Source organism: Adiantum capillus-veneris, chromosome 1 (genome assembly GCF_014529385.1).
Source record: "Adiantum capillus-veneris isolate H3 chromosome 1, ASM1452938v2, whole genome shotgun sequence".
Taxonomy (NCBI): Eukaryota; Viridiplantae; Streptophyta; class Polypodiopsida; order Polypodiales; family Pteridaceae; genus Adiantum; species Adiantum capillus-veneris.
The window spans coordinates 154193812-154214819 of NC_140931.1; the positions used below are offsets into that span (position 1 = coordinate 154193812).

A 21008-nucleotide genomic window follows, 5' to 3' on the forward strand; every position below is an offset into this window, starting at 1 on the left:
AGGAACCTTGAGCAATAAAGATCACTAATCTTGAGAAAATACAACATTCATTCCTCTGCACCTAACATTGGTATCAGAGCTTTGGAAGTTTTCTGTATTACTCAAGGAAAGAACCGCAAGAACCACAAGAATGTTTTTGCTTGTTGCGATCGCACGAACCCAAGTTTACTTGGGCGTAGCGATTCCTAATCGTTTTTGTTGAAGAGTGACAGGAATCCCAAGAAAGAAGGGCTTGTCCAGCCTCCCCTTGTGTCTCTTTTCACTCATTGAGAGGGGACCGTGCACTTGGCGGCCGGCCAATCGACGTGAGGTGGGAAAAAGAAACCTTGGTGTGAGCGCAAGGCCGCCAAGGGGTGCGCCCGCAGAAAAGGGTAGAACTCGGGTTAGGAGAAGATCCTTCTCAAGCGCGATTTGCAAGCGAAAGAACACCTCAAGAACCCTAGATTCTCACGAATCAAGGACCTCAAGATCCTCAAGAACCCAAGTTCCTCGTGAACTTAAGAACCCAAGACCCGCAAGAACACAAGTTCCTCGTGAACTTAAGAACCCAAGACCCCCAAGAACCCAAGTTCCTCGTGAACTTAAGAACCCACAAGAACCTACGACTTCAGAATGATCATCACTCGAAGCGGATTGGATACTTCGCTTGGAAGTGATGAGCATGAGAGAGGCGAAGAAGAATTTTCCCCACCAGGAGGTTTTTCCGACCCTCCCCCTTTTCCATCTACGACAAAGATTGCACTAACTCCTATGGAGGAGTTGGACCAAGAAAGAGAAGCAGAAAGAAAAGCGTACGAAGAAGACATGGCAGCCATCGAGCGTAAGTACCAAGAAAGAAGGGCAGCCATAGAAGCAGAATTTTATCGCGAGAACAAAGCACAAATGTAAGAGATGTTGCGACTCTTTTCTCAAGTGCAGGCACAGATTCAACATGATCGGAAAAAGGAGACTCTCGCAGTCTCTTCTTCTCCACAACATGACACACAGGATTTGCATGATTGTGTGAAGCATGATGATGATTTGATTGACAATGACTTACATGATGATTTGAAGCACAATGATAAGCATGATGATTTGGATGCCAATGATTTGCATAATGATTTCATTGACAATGACAAGCATGATGATTTGCATGATCAAGATGTGATTTCTCACAAGCATGATGAGTTGCATGAAGATGATGTGATTGTTCACAAGGATGATGTGTTAGTAGATGCTTTTTCTAGCGAAGCTAACCTCGTTGTAGATTCGATCAATCACGACGAATCGATCTTGGCTTTCGATTCAAGGTCCACAAATCCCCCACAAGAAGATTCGATAGATCACGAAGGATCGATCTTGGCTCTCGAGCCTAGGTCAACAGAACCCCCTCAGCAAGAACCCACTCAAGAAGAACCCCTTCAGGAAGCACAGATCTTGGCTCTTGTGCCTAGGTCTCAAGAACCATCACAAGAGGTATTATGCGTTCGCATGATTGATACGCACGCATTGTTCGAGTGTTTCATTCGTGAAGGTTTCCTGTATTTTAGTCAGCATCGTTATGTGATCCCTTTTCCTAGGCATGACATATTGTATATTGAGCACGTTTCTCTCATAGATGAGCACGGATGTATGCAGATTGTTCATGAAAAGTTGAAAAGTTTGTATGTTAGGAAGGCGCATTCCATGTCTCTTCCTTGGCATGACACAGTTTCTGAAAGAGCACATAATTGTATGAGCACTAAGCATGGGCATTTCCATTATGATTTGCCACAGTTGATTGATTTTGATCAAACAGAAAAGATTCGACCTCATTGTTTGCATGTGTTGGATGAACGGTTTGTCACTCAATCTCTTTGTTCATCTACATTGCATACACAGTCTTTAGAGAAGACAATATTTTTTTCCTTCACTTTACATGGAATGGGTATGTTCATGTTTTTGTGTTGGAGAGGGTTTCAGGAATTTTCAGCCATGGAGATTTTTGAAGATGAAAGAAGCAGGACTCTAGACGAAGTTGAAGCATCAAAGGAGCTACAGAAGACTTTGTGTCGCTTTCGGCGCGGCCCAAAGAAGCAAGCGTTGCAGACCTTTATGAAGTTCAAGTACCGCTTGATCCACACAGCAGAGTGGGCCGGCGAAGAGTCCCTTTGAGGATTCCGGATGTTGTTGGCGATCTCCCTCGACGCCATACAGTTCGGTACCAGTACCTCACTTTGAAAAGGAGGGGATGTCACGTGACACATCCCAACCCTATGTGTCCGTGGACAAGCTACACCACAGCAGGGTTCAGTCAGTCGAGTCAGTTTAGATTAGAAGTGATCTGGCACTTTTGTGGGTCTATTCGTAGACCGTGCATGCCCAATCACTTAGAATAGATGCATATCCTCCGGTCGCACACAGCATGATCATCGCAATTCCCATCAGAATCCATTAGCATCAGTTAGGGGAATTTTTGAGTGCATTTAGCCTATTTTCCTATTTATTGGGATTTTCACTTATTATTTTTAAGTGACTTTCCAACAAAAGTAGGTAGGGCAATTTTGTTAAGTTAATATATAAGCAAACCAAAGTTCACACTTTCTGGCAGAAGAGGCAGCAGGAGCACCTTGCTCAACAAGCAACTTCTCAGCAAGACCAACCTCCGCGACTACTTTGGCGTTTTTCTCCACAGAAGACCTAGCGCTTTTGCATCAGATCAGCCTTGGCGATTTGTGCACAGCAGATCAGCCCCGGCGTCATCACGACACAGCAGATCAGCCTAGCGTTTTTGCATTTGCAGAACCCTGGTGACAGAAGGAGCAATTTCAGCCCCTGGCGTTTTTGGATTTCAGAAGAAAATTAAGACCGGCATTATTCACCTAAAGTGTAGCAGATTCAGCCCGTAAAGACCATCAGTTTTCAGTCCTAAGAAACCTCATTTTTCAGCCAAGAAAACGCAGCCAAAACAGTCATTTTCGGCCACCGAAACAGTCCCGAAATTCAGCGATTAGAAGATCCCAGATTTCAGCCATCGTCGTCGTCGTCATCGTCATCGTCATCGTCGTCGTCATCGGCATAGACCAAGTTGCATAGTCCATTGCATACGCATTGTACACCTTTGTGCAATCAAAGAATAGACCACTCTCGCCGACGAGAGTGGGGCCTTCGGAGGAGGGTTTTACAACGTCTCGGGTGTCGTATCTCTTCTCTCTCCTTCTCTCAGTCTCATTCACTTGCACGCACAATATCCACTCACTTTGTTCGTGATCATAGCACTCTCCATAAGACGGAAAGCTCTCTCTTTCTCTAAGAACTAAAAGGAACCTTGAGCAATAAAGATCACTAATCTTGAGAAAATACAACATTCATTCCGCTACACCTAACAAATGTTGTCAAACCCTCCTCCAAAGGCCCCACTCTCTATGGCGAGAGCGGTCTACTTATGATTGCACAAATCTCTACAATGCTTGGACTTGCTGACGATGTCAACAACGATGAGGACGATGACGAGATGGGCTGAAATCTGAGAATGCTAAGGGCTGAAATCTGCAAATCTTTATCTGCTGAATTCTGACTCTATGTCGGTGACGACGATACGCTGAAAACGCAGATGCTGAAATCTGCGTTTTCCGGGCTGAATGTAAACCTTGCGGAATGTGACCGTGTGACGAGGATTTGCTGCAGGAAGGTGAGATCTGCGAGGTTCGGGGGTTCTACTGCGGAGTCTGACTGCTGAAAACTAAAAACGCTGGTGCTACTGCTGCTTCCGTCGCGAAGATATGCAAAAACGCTAGGCTTATTTGGGGTCCTGTGGTGGGAATCTGCTAACGCTAGTGGTGATTTGCTGTCTACTGTCGCCGTGAATCTGCAAGTGCAAAAACGTTGGCTGATCTGATGCAAAAACATTAGGCCTTTTGCAATGCTGAAAACACCAGAGTTGTCGCCGGGTTTGGTCTTACTGAGAAGTTGCGTGTTGAGCAAGGTGCTCTTGCTGCCTCTTCTGCTAGAAAGTGCTAGCGCTAGGTTTCTACTTATACAAACTTAGCAAAATTGCCCTACCTACTTTCCAACAGAAGTCACTTAATAAATAAGTGAAAAATATCAAAAATAGGGAAAATAGGTTTAATGCACTGGAAAATTTCCCTGATGGATTCTGATGAGAATGCTGATGATCATGCTGTGTGCATCTAATCTAAGTGACTGGTCATGCATGGTTTGCGAACAGACTCACAAAAGTGCCAGATCACTTTCTATTCTAGACTGACTGAACTGAATTGAATCCTGGTCATGATGTAGCTTGTCCATGGACACATAGGGTTGGATGTGTCACGTGACATCCCCTCCTTTTCAAAGTGAGGTACTTGTACCGAATTGTATGGCATCGAGGGAGATCGCCAATAGCATCCGGAATCCTGGAAGGGACTATTCGCCGGTCCACTCTGATGTGTGGGTTGTGCGGTACTTGAACTTCATAAAGGTCTGCAACGCTTGCTTCTTTGGGCCGCGCCGAAAGCGACACAAAGTCTTTTGTGGCTCCTTCGATGCTTCAACTTCGTCTAGAGTCATGCTTCTTTCTTCTTTAATAATCTCCATGGCTGAAAATTCCTGAAACCACTTCCAACACAAAAACATGAACATACCCATTCCATGTAAAGTGATTGGAAAAAATCTTGTCTTCTCTAAAGACTGTGCATGCAATGTAGATTAACATAGAAATGGAGTGCCAAACCGTTCATCAAACATTTGCGAACAATGAGATCGAATCTTTTCTTTCTGATCTAAATCAATCAACTGTGGCAATTCATAACGAAAATGCCCATGCTTGGTGCTCATACTGTCTTGTGCTCTTTCTACAACTGTGTCGTGCCAAGGAAGAGACATGGAATGTGACTTGAATGCATACTTTTCAGCTTTTTATGAATAATCCGCATACATCCGCGCTCATTCATGAGTGAAACGTGCTCAACATACAATATGTCACGCCTTTAGAAAGGGATCACATAAAGACAATGACTAAAATACAGGAAACGATCACGAATGAAACACTCGTACAATGGGTGCTGACTAATCATTCGAACACATAGTACTTCCTGTAAGGGTTCTTTGGACCTAGGCTCGAGAGCAAGATCGGTTCTTCGTGTTTGATCGAATCTACCTTGGGGGGGGGGGGGGGGTCGGTGGACCTCGACTCGAAAGCCAAGATCGATTCTTCGTGATTGATCGAATCTGCAACGAGGTTAGCTTTGCTAGAAAAAGCATCAACTAAACCATCATCTTATGAACAATCACGTCTGGATCATACAAATCATCATGCTGGTGAGAAATCACATCGTGATCATCATGCAAATCATCATGCTTGTCCTTATCATCCAAATCATCATGCTCATCATTATTATGCAATTCATCATGCAAATCTTGTGTGTCATGCTTTAGAGAAGAAGAGACTGAGAGAGTCTCCTTTTCCCGAATCTCTTGCATCTGTGCCTGCACTTGAGAAAAGAGTCGCAACATCTCTTTCATGTGTTGGTCGTTCATTGCTTGACTTGCTTTGTTCTCGCTATCAAATGCTGCTTGTCTTTCTTTGTTCTCGCGATCAAACTCTGCTTCTCTTTCTTTGTTCTCGCGCTTGTGCTCACGCTCTATGGCTGCCATTCGTTCTTCATATTCACGATCTATGGCTGCCCTCCTTTCTTCGTAGGCCTTTCTTTCTGCTTCTCTTTCTGATTTTCTTTCTTCGCGTTCTAACTTTCTTTTCATAAACAACTGCTTCAACTCCTCCATAGGAGTTAGTGCAATCCTTGGCGTAGATGGGGAAGGGGGAGAGTCGGAAAAACCTCCTGGTGGGGAAAATTCTTCTTCGCCTCTCTCATGCTCATCACCTCCAAGCGAAGTATCCATTCCGCTTCGAGTGATGACCATCCACGGAAGTCGTGGGTTCTTGTGGTCTTGGGTTCTTAAGTTCACAAGGAACTTGGGTTCTTAGGGGTCTTGGGTTCTTGAGGTTCTTGGGGGTCGTGAGGTTCTTGAGTTCTTTCGCTTGCAATCTGTGCTAGAGAAGGATCTTCTCTTCACCCGAGTTCTGCTCTTTTCTGCGGGCGCACCCCTTGGCGGCCTTGCGCTCACACCAAGGTTGTTTTTTCCCACCTCACGTCGATTGGCCGGCCGCTAAGTGCACGGTCCGCTCTCAATGAGTGAAAAAAGGCACAAGGGGAGGCTGGACAAGCCCTTCTTTCTTGGGTTTCCTGTCACTCTTCAAAAACACGATTAGGAATCGATACGCCCAAGAGGTCTTGGGTTACGTGCGACCGCAACAAGCAAAAAAAAATCTTGTGATTCTTGTGGTTCTTTCCTTGAGTGATACAGAACACTGCTAAAGCTCTGATACCAATGTAAGGTGCAGCGGAATGAATGTTGAACTTTGCTCAAGATAGTGCTCCGACCTGTGCTCAAGGTTCCTTGTTCTTAGGGAAGGGAGAGCCTTCTGTTCTTTAATGAGAGAGTGAAATGGACACAAACAAAGTGAATGGACACCGTGAATGGAAGTGCATGAGACTGAGAGATAGAGAGAAGAATACGACACTATAATGTTGTCAAACCCTCCTCCGAAGGCCCCACTCTCTATGGCGAGAGCGATCTACTTATGATTGCACAAATCTCTACAATGCTTGGACTTGCCGACAATGTCGACGACGGCGAGATGGGCTGAAATCTGAGAATGCTAAGGGTTGAAATCTGCAAATCTTTATCTGCTGAATTCTGACTCTATGTCAGTGACGACGGCGATGACGACGACGCGCTAAAAACGTAGATGCTGAAATCTGCGTTTTCCGGGTTGAATCTGTAAACCTTGCGGAATCTGACCGTGCGGCGAGGATTTGCTGCGGGAAGGTGAGATCTGCGAGGTTCGGGGGTTCTACTGCGGAGTCTGACTGTTGAAAACTGAAAACGCTGTTGCTACTGCTGCTTCTGTCGCGAAGATCTACAAAAACGCTAGGTCTCTGGCTGATCCAAAAACGCTAGGGTTATTTAGGGTCCTATCGGTGGGAATCTGCTAACGCTAGTGGTGATTTGCTGTCTATTGTCGCCGTGAATCTGCAAGTGCAAAAACGTTGGCTGATCTGATGCAAAAACGCTAGGCCTTTTGCAATGCTGAAAACACAACAGAGTTATCGCCGGGGTTGATCTTGCTGAGAAGTTGCCTGTTGAGCAAGGTGCTCCTGCTGCCTCTTCTGCCAGAAAGTGCTAGCGCTAGATTTCTACTTATACAACTTAGCAAAATTGCTCTACCTACTTTCCAACAAAAATCACTTAATAAATAAGTGAAAAATGTCAAAAATAGGGAAAATAGGTTTAATGCACTGGAAAATTCCCCTGATGGATTCTGATGGGAATACTGATGATCATGTTGTGTGCAACCAGAGGATATGCATCTAATCTAAGTGACTAGTCATGCACGGTCTGCGAACAGACTCACAAAAGTGCCAGATCACTTCCTATTCTAGACTGACTGAGAACCCTGGTCAGGCTGTAGCTTGTCCACGTACACATAGGGTTGGATGTGTCAGGTGACACATAGCCCGAGACCACCAGGCTCATCCGCGAGGACCTGATTCAACTAGACACCAGGAGGACATGGGTACAGCCAGCACAGGAGATGGGCACAAAGATGGTTTTCTATAGAGAGCATCTTCTCCAGCTACGGAAGATGGTTTTGTGATGAGGCCCAGATACATGGACACCCACCTGTCTCATGGGATACGGTGTGCCATTGGCCAGATAGGCACATCCTCACACCAGTTGCGGATCGAGACTGGGAGATACAGCGGAGTGCCAGCAAAGGCCACCCTCTGTGACCTGGAGCCTGAGACAGAGTTACACTACACATGTCACTACCCCATCTACTACGAGATACGAGGCCGCTTCCACTGCTTATTTAGAGAGGGCTTTGGACCACTCTCCAAAGTCATGAGATGCGAGGATCAGAGATGCTTGGGTTTGTTCTTGCTCGAGTTGCGCAGACACAGAGAGAGCCTGATGAGAGGAGAGGCTAGCTGGTCTCAGAGACACATCACAGACTTCTTTAGAGCAGACACTGGACACCCAGAGGAGCTACTACCACAGCAGATCTTGTCGCCTCACACCAGAGGCACATTGATCGATCGAGCGACTGAGCTGGGGAGATCTAGACGCCCAGGACTGCAGAGGACTACACAGCATCAACGGAGGCTATATCAGAGGATTCGGATCACTTTGACCCGACATCCACGACGCCCGGTTAGACTACTGTCCATGGAGGAGATTGATGAGATCCGCCAGCGAAGACCGATGCTGGATTTCTTGTGACTTGTGATTTAGCTAAACCAGCTAGCTGCTTAGTTCACACCTACCAGTTTAGGATCCCATAGTACTTTAATTTATCATTTTATCATTTCATTTTGTTACTCTGACTTTGTATCAGAGTCACCACATTGTAACGATTTGGTCTCATAGGTCATTTTGGCTCTCTCTCTCTCTCTCTCTCTCTCTCTCTCACACACACACACACACACACACACACACACACATTACTTTTTATGTGTTCAGTAGTGCCTCTTGTACCCGCCCAAATACAACCTTAGGGCATTGTTACTTCTACAATGAGTGCCCCGTATTGCTCACCTGTTTGTATCATCATCGAGAAGCATACGTACACAATCTCGTTGAAATTTACCACACACACTCGTTGCAATCTTTTGCACACACACATCCTGTATCACGTAAGCTTACTCATTGAAGCTCTTGATATTGCTAGCTAACTCTCAAACAGAAGGTTAGGCATGAACATACAAAAGTTGGAAGAGTGTGGTGAGTTTGCTTCTATTTGCTTTGGATGACCATAAAGCTTAATTTAGGATCAATGATCTGTTTTTCATGAATAATTGGTTCATGGAAGTAGGTTATCTAACCTAGCTTTTGGATTTTACTGGATTTTTTGGGTTGTGGCATCATTTTCTCTCTCCATGGATATATAGATGGTGTTATCCAATATTTAAACATTCTATATAGGTGGAGATGGTTATGACTATGGATGTTTGCATGAACACATTATTAACATCTCTATGGGTTCACAACCAAAATTTATGCATTGGGGATTGTGCATCTACAGAAAACTCAAAATCTTGGATAATGTGTATTTATTCTCGAATATGTTGGGATGTGGTTGAGGATAGGCATGAAAGCTAATGTTGTTGAACACCGAAGTGTGTAGCAATGTTCCCCATGTGGACATGTAAGATTAGCCAATATCTCTGGATTTACATCTCGGTCAGATTCGCTTATATTGCTTTTCATTTTCACCTTCTTCTTATTGTTTGTGAAAAAAACAAGGCATGGATTAAACGGATTGAGTTTCCTTTTGGTTCAAGCACAATGGGTTGTATTAGCTGAATGCATGAAGTTTTGTTTGACATATATGTTGGGTTGGATATTCCTTAAACCTCATGTGAGGTCTCCATGGAGATGCTCATGACTAAAATTTTGAAAATATGGTTAGCATACACACAAAATGCTTTTGTAACTGGGAATAGAATTTGCATTGTAGACCAACTTAGGCTACTAGAAGGAATCGTCAGACTAGGTGAATAAATGTATTATGGTAATTCAAAATAACAAAGGGATTTTACACTTGCTAGATGCATGATAGGTTGTTTTTTTTAGGTTGCCCACTCTCACGTAAGGGTTCAAAACAAAATTTGATTTACATTGGATTTTCCTTTAGATCCAAATTTTTAAAGTAAACGGCTATAAAATTGACATCAAGTTGGGTTCTCCTATGCTGTCAACAATCTTAACATATCGGGTACATTTATAGATTTTGGATAACGTATATGATGAGATAGGTACGTCTTATGTCTCACATGAGGGTCTCATGTCCTCAGATGGCATTGGTAATTTTTTTTTAAATGGACTAATTACAACCAAAATGCTATCAAAATTTTTCACAGAATTTTTTATCCATGTGGATTTTCTAAAAGGATTTTCTTATGCTGTAAACATGTACATGTTCTTGTAGACCAAAAAAAAAAAAGGGTAGAGTAACCATTTCATCAAATGGGGATCCTAAAAAATGTATAGCGTCGGTTGCTAGAAGCAGTGATTGGAGTCAAATAATAAATACATCAAGGGTATTTTAAAATAAAAAGCAATATGAAAATAATTTTTTCTTCTATGACACCTGTCTTCCTAAGTAAATGCCAGTATTTCCATCCTTGGGATTACAATAGCAACTATAGCGGTGGCTATGCATATCATCATCCATAGCCACGTTCCATCTCTTAAAGATTAAGGGAAAGTCCTTGTAAAATTTTCAATGTTAGTTGTGTATTAACTCAATACAAATTTTTTTATAAACTTCCCTTCATTACATATGTATTGGTACGTTCTTAATTATAATCATTTTACCAAAGATTCCTATGAATCTCATGCTCCTCTCCATGAGGAGAGGACTTACTTTCGAAAAGGACTAGAGAGGATTTGAACTCAGGCCCATCGGCGAGCAGGTCTTTAGAGTCTCAAGCCTAACCACATGCACCAAGACGTCGAGCTGGTATTGCAACCGATTCATCAAATCTTAAAAAAAAAAACCAGCAAACTCTGTGCATGCCTCAACATCTGGCTTTGCAGCCCCAGCCCCCCCCCCCGCCCCCCCCTCTTTTCCCCCTCTCATCACGAAACTTGAGGCCGCCCAGGCTCGCTCCGCCCCTCCTTGCCTCTGCTCGCTCGTCTTGTGCCTTTACCTTTGCGGCATCTTCAAAAGATTTCGATTAATGCATCATTTTTTGAAATTGACCAGACATACTTGCCTAGTCTAGTTCCATTGTATGGTCCAAAAGTTTGCAAAAATCAAATTGTTGTGGTGTAATCATCCATAAACACACACATCACATTTCCTACCTTGCCTTTGGTTGGACTAGCACTATACAATGGGCTTAAATAGTTATGATTCTTGACTTGACCTAGCCAATCCAAGCGGATGGGGCTCACAGGCACTTAACCAGTTAGGATATACATTGGCCTCAGTCTAGAAACACACCTTAGTTTGACCCACTTAATCCAAATGGATGGGTTTGAGGATTCGTGGGCTTCTAATCAATCCAGGTAGGGTACAACTCTAACCACTTTGAAATACCTAATTTGTAAGGATTGTTTGAACACTTAGGTATTTGTATACTTTGTATCTTGTACTTTTCTTTCGGAATATTCCTTTTTTACCGAAATATTATGACCGACCGCCGGTGGCCAGAAAGTGATCGAAAAATGGCCGGATGGTCGATTTCTAGGCGGACTTTTCTTCTCAAGGGCAGCCACACATGGGCGCTTGATCCTTTACCTGTATCGTTGAACCCAATTTGCCCTTCAATGTGTTGCACTCATGATCAAAAGTTCCATCCATAGAGAGCTTTCGAGCTTAACTTTATTTATACGCACAAACCCCCACAAAATATGGTCTATAGTTGAAATGTCTCAAGCTTTTTGGTTTGTGTGATCTTTGGTATTCTTGCTCATTTACCTCTAATCTTTTCTCGCTTACCTTGAAGCATATACATGCAGTGATATGCAGTTCTTTGCTTTGCTTGGAAGGAGGGTCAACTTTTTTCTGCTCCTAAAACACTACCCACTCTCTTTCCTGTATTAGCTTTTCCTCATGGGAACTACATGCCTAGCATATTGTTGAGCTTGACCTGTCGGTTAATCCTCGTCCACTTTCTTTCTTATTTGCCTCTCGAACAAAAGCTCATGATGTTATGCATCGTATGAAAAACACTGATAAAGACTCCGTTTTCCTAAATGAGAAAAATCCTAAATCTTCTTGTGATACTTGTGCTATGTTCTCCTCACACAGTTGAAGTTTGGAATGATGCTGACCCTGTTGAAGCGCTCTATGTTGAGGATATGGATGCTAGCTTAATTTGAGTCCTACCACTATTTAAGGTGAGGGTTATTTATCCCTCACTTAGCCTTGAGTCATCTTGCTATTTTTTTCAAGAGAGAGAGAGAGAGAGAGAGAGAGAGAGAGAGAGAGAGAGAGTTGTAAGTACTATCTTCTATGGCTTTGAGTTGTGGGCTACACAACCCATTCACCAAAGGAAATGTTGAGGGTACTCAAATTTCTCATATTTTCTATTTTCTTTATGGCTGATGTGTCTTGTGTCTTGTTTTTAAGATAGAAAAAGATAGCATCATCCTAAAAACCATTAATTCATAGCCATTCAAAGTACTCTCCATGTATAGATAAGTGAAATAAGTCTATAGCTTCCATCAATCACAGAGGGGGGACTTACTTCAGAGCCCTTTTCCACATATTCTCATAAGGAAACAAAAACAATATCATCCTTCTGGCACATGAACTCACAATGCATCATTGATATAGGTTAAGATTAGCACAAATAGTCCATGAGAATGAAAATAGGCCATGACACTTTGGGTCCAATTGAACCTTCATTCTAAGAAATAAATATTCCATTACCCATACAAGGGTCATATTATTGAAGAGACTCCAGAGTTCATCCATAACATTGGAATGAAAAGCATGAGATATCTAGTGATCTGTGAAGAGGAAGCAACCTTGACAAGTTCCATTTGTAGACATGGGAGTCAGCCCACAACCTAAAGCCCAAGAGAAGACACTACTTGCAATGCACTCTTCTTTCTACCATTGTTGTGCACTTAAAAGGATACATATGCCTTGTTAATGCTTACTAGGGTTCTAAATGGTTCATACTCTCGTTAACTCTAGCAAATTTCACTTAGTTCACTTAGTGATACTAAAATCTCAGTTTGATCTTGTCCTTGATATACTTGGTTGTTTTGACACAAGAAGTTTTGGACAAATTCTTCCCACATTGTGACTTACCTCAATATCATTAGCTTCTGTGAGCGAGGCACCCCATACCTAGTTAGGTATGCGGTGCCTCTCGAGCAGAAGCTCATGATGTTATTCATTGTATGAAAAACACTGGAAAAGACTCCATTTTCCTACATAAGAAAATTTCTAAATCTTCTTGTGTGCACAAGAAGTTTTGGACAAATTCTCACAATAAAACATCATGAGCTTTTGTGAGGGAGACACCGCATACTTAGCTAGGTACAATAGGGGGCAGGGGACCACCGCCCCCCCCCCCCCCCCCCCCAAACGATTGGGGGCAGGGGACCGTCGGCTCGATGGGAGGGGGGGCGGTGGTCCCTTGCCCCCAATCGTACCTAGCTAGATATGCGGTGCCTCTCAAGCAGAAGCTCATGATGTTATTCATTGTATAAAAAACACTGAAAAGACTCCATTTTCCTACATTAGAAAATTTCTAAATCTTCTTGTGAAATCAACGGCTCAAAACTAAGCAAAGCTGAAAATTAACACTACAAGCAAGCAGAGCAGGGAAGCTTGAAAAAGCTTGGAGTCTTGAAGTACGCACCATGCAAGGCTTGGGAATCGCAGGGAATCAAAGCAAAAAATTGATTGTGCGTGTGTGTGTGTGCGCGCACACACACACACACGTGCGTGCAAACACATGCAATCGGGCTGCAAACCAAAATTGAGCAGAGCTTGAGGATTTGGAATTGCCTAGCATTGACAATTGTGTCTGTTGAAGGAGCGCTGGAAGAGCTTGGCACTACTACAAAAGTGGCAGAGAGAAGAACAGAAAAGCTACAGGGATTTTTTTTTATTTTTTTATTTGAAGATGTGTGTGTAAAGGTGTGTTTCCACCCACCCACACACATGTAGCTTCAGCTCTTTAATTGGGCAGCGTTGCAATGACGAGCAATTGAAGGGGGACGAAAGAGCAAGGGATTGAGTGCAGAAGCATATACACACACACACACACACACACTCGTTAATGTTTACAGAGAGAGAATAGAGAGAGGTATGACATACACACAATTTTGGGATTCATTGTTGAGTCGGCAAAGTAGGACTTCTCTTGGTCGCGGAAAAGAGAGCATGTGTGTGCGCTCTCGGCGTGGGCGCACACACACATAGAGGCATCGTGTACGAGCCTCAGCAAATAAGCCTGGACATCCCCCCGACATCGATGGTTTTTCTTCGTCGTACATGTAGCATCGACCATCGAGTTCTCGTTTTCTCGACGTTCTTCTTGGCGTTTCCCATGTCTCGGCATTGGTGATTCGAATCGGCTATGGTTTCGGCGAGCACTTCCGTCCAATGGCGGAAGATGGCATCGACCAGGTTTTCTCGGCTTTGACATAGAGAGAGAGAGAGAGAAAGAGAGAGAGAGAGAGGCTTGGCTCTCCCTTGCGTAGCCTCGCCATCAGCTCCCCTCCCATACCAATTTTGGAGCGGTTTTTCTTCGACGGCTTCTCCTCAAACATCCCGGCCTTGATTTAGCGATTTTGGCTTCAATAGTTCCCTAGTTTTTAGCTTCGGCGGCACATACCAATGCATAGTGGCTCCGACTGCCCATTTCGGAGCAGTTTTTTTCGTGAGCACGGCTCTCGGTCAACAATTTTGACCACACACGATTGGTTGATTGTGCTTTGTGTTTTGATTTCCGGTCAACAAGTATTCTGACTGATGATGTAGTGTGCCATATTCTCAACCATTTTGCTCACAATTTTGTGCTTCCTTGTAGTGTAGACTATCTATGATCGTGTGGGGCATTCCACAAAGCAGTTTTTAGCACGGTTTTGTGCAGTCTCATGCTATATATGCATTTGCGGATAAAGCTTGAGTTAGGTATAGCTCACAGATAGCAGGTTCATAGGTTTACAATTTTTTTGGAAAGGTAGAGGCCCATAGAGCCACTCGTTCATGAGTGAGCCATTTTGCCAGGTGCATGTATACCATTTGTGAATTTGTTTAGTGAGACACTGAGTGTTTGTCTATGCTTTATGCGGTATTGATGAGATATTTGGAGTTTTCACTTTGTTTTCATGGAAAACTTTGTCGGATTTTCCCCAAATTCTCGTCATGTTTCATGCATATCCGCAGTATACTCTCTGATGGTTTAGTGGTCGAGTCTTACTTCCATTTTGAGAGGTTTTGCCAACCTTGTACACACTCTCGCAGTAGTGAGAGTTGCATATGCTCGTGTGGCCACAAATAGATAGTCATATGCATCATGCACAAAAGGATCATAAGTACACTTTGCACTGAATGCCCATTTTGGATTTACATCATCATCAAAATCTCCATTTATAGAAGATTCTCCAATAGCTACACTGGTAGAAGAGTCTTCTTTTGCCTTCAAATAAGGACATTGTTGTATCAAGTGATCATTACCTTGCAATAATGGCAAGGCACTTCTTCTTGTCTTTTTCACCAAAATTCCCAAATGAGTTGCTACCAATAGAAGCACTAGAAATAGGTGATCTGCTACTCATAGAAGAACAACGAGAAGTGGCTACATTGCTATTACCACCTTCTTTTTGAGTAATAACAAAAGTCTGTCCAACTACATGTTGTTTAGCCCTATTCTTTCTTGAAAGTGACTCTTTGTAATAGCAATGTGCATAGTGCATCAAACCTTATAGCTTGAGGGTTTCCTTGGGTCATAAGTCTCCAAGTACTAGCAAAAGTCTGGTAGTAAGAGTCTGGCAATGCATCCATAATAGTTTTTACAAGTGAATTGTTTAAATGACTTGCCTGAAAAAATGAGTTTCTCATTGATATCCTTGTACTAGCAAGAAAAATATCCATGTCATCTTCCTCGTGCAAAATCTTAGACTCTAGCTCTTTACAAAGCAATGCAATTTTTGCCTCATTGGGGACTTGCATAGAGACCTACCCGAGTATCCCAAACCTGTTTTGCTGATTTTTATGAGTGAATGTGAGAAATAATAGTGTGATTCACATATAATACAATCAATGCATGAGCACTCATCTCTAACATCCCAATGAGATTGCTCAATTGTAGACATAACAACTCTAGCACCAACAAATCTGCTAGACCTTGCAACATCCTCAACGGAGCTCGTATCCACAAAAAGCAAACATACATCAATTCCTTGTACAACATTCTAGATCCCCTATGAAACAAGAGCATGCATCATCATGTAATCCCACATTGGGTAATTATCCCCATCCAATTTGTCCTCTAGTAGTCAACAATTTGAAAACATCTCTGCTGTTGTCAGCCATGTTGAGTGACTACATTGATGTAAAAATTGAACCAAAAGAGGAAAAACAAAGTAGGACTAACATGTTCTATATAGCACAACCTGAAGAGGACTATAAGGAACCTATTCTGCAAAAACATGCATGGCAAAAATTTTGCACAGAAGGAAAAAATTGCCTGCTTAATACTGCATGTGGTGGAAACAAAGGCTGAAATAAGTCCAAATGAAAAATTTAAGCTCACAAAAATATGAGAACATGAGCAAAGGGATACTGGCGACAGTACCAGGAGGGTGTGACCTGATCTAATATCAATTGCTGAAATTAGGGATTATAGGGATGCATACATAGCTTGGAGAAGATGAATAAGATCAAGGCACAAAAGAGAGATTATATTCCTTAGTCTGCAAATAGAAAAGATAACATAGCCCTAGAGTGATGGGCATATATACAATGCACATGTGGGAGCTCTTAGTGAGGGAAAAAGAGCCCCAGTGTCCCTAAGTGTGTTCACACACATCACTACAATATATATGCATTGTTTTTTTTTTTTTTTTTGGGCTAAAAATTGTCAATTTGGTGAATCTTGAAATTTTTGAGCTTTTTTTTTGGCTCTCATTGGTGTAGACTTTAAGATGTTTTTCGCCAGACTTTGCTATAAGGTTTTGTATTTTGGGGTAGCTAGTCACCAAAGATATGCCCACTGAAGAACTTGATGGCAGGGGAGATTGAGGGGCAAGTAGGTTTGATGAGACACATCACATTATGGCATGGGACCCAAAATATTAAAGCCTACGTGTGGTTGTAAGATTTTGTTACATGGAATTTTAATGGGCTCCTATCATCATAATTACTTTTCTTTTCACTCTTCTAACTTTTCTACGATTGACCTATGCATGATTAACTAGATTTTATGTAGGAGGTTTGAGATCTTTACACTTCCTCATTTAGTTTTCATCTAGATTTCAAAGACCTTACCCTACTCAACAAGATGTTGTCTCCTAGAAAAGCGCTAGTACATATAAGGTGTGTTGTGACGTTGATACTTATTTGAAAAGTCTAGGTGGCACTACTTAAATCACTTCTTTCTATTTTATAAAAAGTTGTAAGAGATGTTCCTTTTATCCTTACATGTGATATTGAAACAAATGACCAATTAAGGTCTAAATTAAAAATTTTGTTGAAAAAATGATAAATTCAATTTTAAAATATTTTGCTCGTCAAATTCAATAATTTAGATTCATTTCTCGCCAAAAACTTGAGTAATATTTCAAGGTCGGTGTCCAAAAAAAAAAAAAACACTATATATATGGTAGCAAGCATCCCATACCTTGGCCAAACTTAAGATCTATAAGATTTTAATGGGAGAATCGATGACTCCAAGTTCAAACTCTTCTTGACATTGCACAACATGCAATCGATAGAATTGACACCAGCTTCCTCTAGACAGCGATCTTTTGAGGTTAAAATTCCCATGTGATACCAATAACAAGGATGTGAACTCTTATCTTGTTTCCTACATTTTGAAGGCTGTGGAAGACACAAAATCAAGCATTTAAGATATATCAGAGGCTTTAGTGAATGGAGGGGGCTTTTTGCTTATGTTTTCAAGGGCTATCCATGGATAATCTCTTTCTTGTTGTGCTCTTGCTTCTAGGGATAGCTGTAACAAACGAGGAAATGTCTCCTTGGTACAGTCCTTGATCTCCAATCAACAATGTTGGCATATATACCTTTTGTGCCAAAGTGTATCAATATGTTGCAACCATGCAAATCATTGTGTAGGAAGTTGTGGCTATGCAAAAACTTTAGCATCTGTAAGTGGGCATTCGTGATTGGCAAGATGTTCTCAATAAACTGCTCCAAAGTTTTAGAGGTGTATGGGAACTCTCTTATAGCTGGTTTGCTTTCATCATGGTAGCAAGCTTATGTCCACTGCTCTACGTGGCCACCGTTCTATATTTTCAAAATGAGCATAGGCTGAATGCTATGGTGTACAAGGCCTTTCGCAAGGATCATGCCACGGTGTTGAATAGTCATGGAAATACCCTCTTCTAGGGCCATCTATATAGGGGGATATTTCATGTGGCATGAGCTTGTAGATCTTGATCACGTACTTTGCATCCTTGAATTCTAGATGGGCACCACTATCACTTGCTTCACAACAATGAAGCGACCTTCACCAATTTGGGGAGCTTGTAGGTGAAAAATTAAAATTTCACCAAGTAAGTGAAGGACTTGGGGAGTTAGGCTTTCATCCAAAGCAATTGCCTTTGTGATAGAGAGACATGCTAAGTTGCATTGCACATTATCAGGTGTACGTATAATAGGTCTTAAACGAGAATATTATATAACACCCTTGCTTATTCGATGTTATTATATGGTGCCACATCAGCAAAATGATCATTTCATTTAATTGTCTATAACTTAACGTTATTTAGGTGCTTTACTATGTGTGTAATTTTTTCAAAATGCATTTACAGCTTGAGGTGCCTCCAATTGCTTTCATGTGTATGGTAGTCCATTATAGTACTTATTTCATGTGTATGGTAGTCAATTTCATGTGTATGGTAGTCCATTATAGTACTTAATCGTGCTATATAGTGCTTGACTGAGATTGATAAATGATTCCAACTGTTCATGATTGTCTATTAGTGCATCCAAGTGCTCCCAAATGTCCCATAATGATTCCAAATGCTTTAGGGTCTTCCAAGTGCTTGACAATCCATTCTTGTGCGTTACCATGCCAAGTGCTTATGAGTACCTCCATGTGCTGATTAGTGATCATGACTGCTTCTTAATGCTTTAAATAAATTTCAAAGGCTTCGTAGTAATTGAAAGTTCTTTCGAAAAATTTTGAGTTATTTCAAATTCTTCTTTCTAAGTGATTCCAAGTTCTTTTTAATGTTTTTGAGTGCTTTCAAGTGCTTCCAATAGGCAAATACTTCATAAGAAAGTCCTTTCAGTGCTATCATGTACTTCCCAATGCTTCTCAATGCTTCCCAGTGATTTGAATGATTTTGAGTGCTTTCAAATGCTTCCAAGTTCTTCCCAGTGCTTCCAAGGTCTTCCCAGTGCTTCCAAGGTCTTCCCAAGTTTTCCTAGTGATTCCAAGTGCTTCTCAATGCTTTTGAGTGCTTTCAAAATATTATGAATGCTTCCAAGGTCTTCCCATTGCTTCCCAGTTCTTCCAAGTGCTTCCTAGTTCTTCCAAGTGCTTCCAAGTTCTTTTCAATGCTTGCCGTTGCTTTTGAAGGTTTTTGAGTGCTTGCAAGTTCTTCTAAATGCTTTAAAGTGATTTCAAGTGCTCCCAAAAGCTTTTAAATACGTCTCAGTGCTTCCAAGTGCTCATGACTGATTCCAAGTGCTTCTAAAAGCATCTCAGATCTAGCTATATGTGTGTTATTGTGCTTGCAAGTAGTTTCCAGTACTTAATAATGTGTCTTCTATTTCACATAAAGACTTCTACATGCTGTTCCAAGAGGCTCATCCTAACATTAGGATCTCGCTCAGATGCTTTGAGGGTCTGAAGCCATACTTCGTACGCAAGTTGAAGGACTGCAACACTTACTGCTGTGAATACCATGTTCAACCTGTTTACCTCAAGGAAGCCTTCAGTAAGATGCGTCAAGGAAGATACGGGCTACATGGAACATCATGCTTTTGTAGATGTGTTGTTTGCAATTCCTGTGATGGAACAACACAATGCACAACATCAAATGCCGCATTTCATCCTTAACAGACCTATCCGAGTCTTGTGTCCAAAGCCCATTGACAATGCTTATCACCACAAAAAAAATATCTTTTGGGAACATGCAAACATTGTGGCATTGATAGGTTGTTGTTGTGTCCAGGCGAATACAGTGATGATATCTCTAGGATGACTGTGAAGCTTTTTGATGAGGTTCCTACGCAAAAAGTGGATGAGAAGAAAATTTCATTTGTCATTGAGGGACTATTCTATGACAAGGTAAATGGGCTAGATGATATCTATGTCCTTTTGGACAACAAGCCCACTGCTCTTATCTACTCCCACCTGGTATGATGCATCACGTTTCCAATGTGCCCGAGAAAAGGTGAGCATAATGTATATGATATGTCAAATGATGTATTTGAACAAATTTATAATAGCATTCCCCCAGAGAAGAACTTGTAAGTTCTATCTATGTGATCATTCAAAGGCTTCCCACAATTTGTACTTCATCAATAGGATTAATTTAACCAAGTGACATCATTTTTTGAGGAATTCATCACCACAAAAGCACCACTTTACATCACTTTGCAGGACCTCACCACCATTGAGCACTACTTTTCCAGCACTTCACCAAAACACAACACTCCTTGATAGCACTTTCTAGCACTTCACCACCAATAAGCATTACTTGAAAGTACTTTACCACCACAAAAGAACCACTTGACAACACTTTATAGGACCTCACCACCATTGAGCACTACTTTTGCTTCACTTCATCAAAACACAACACTTCTTGATAGCACTTTCCATCACTTCACTACCAATAAGCACTACTGGATAGCACACTTTCAACACTTTATCACCACTTGAAAGAAAATTTCTAGCACTTTACTACTAGTTAGCACCACTTAACAACACTTTACAGGTCCTCACCACCACTGAGTACTACTTTTTTCCTAGTTCACCAAAACACAGCACTCCTTGATAGCACTTTCCAACACTTCACCACCAATAAGCACTACTTGACATAACACTTACAACACTTTACCACCAATTAGCACCACTTGAAAGCACATTTTCATCACTTTACCACCGATTAGCACCACTTGACAACACTTTACAGGACCTCATCACAACTTGACAGCACTTTACAGGACCTCACCACCACTGAGCACTACTTTTTTTCCACTTCACCAAAACACAACACTCCTTAATAGCAATTTCCAGCACTTCACCACCAATAAG

At 41.9% G+C, this 21008-nt stretch overlaps 1 pseudogene; it reads left to right on the top strand.

The window, feature by feature from the left end:
* The first annotated feature begins 612 nt into the window (after window positions 1-612).
* Window positions 613-20114, top strand: LOC147465839 (uncharacterized; annotated as a pseudogene).
* Window positions 20115-21008: the final 894 nt, after the last annotated feature.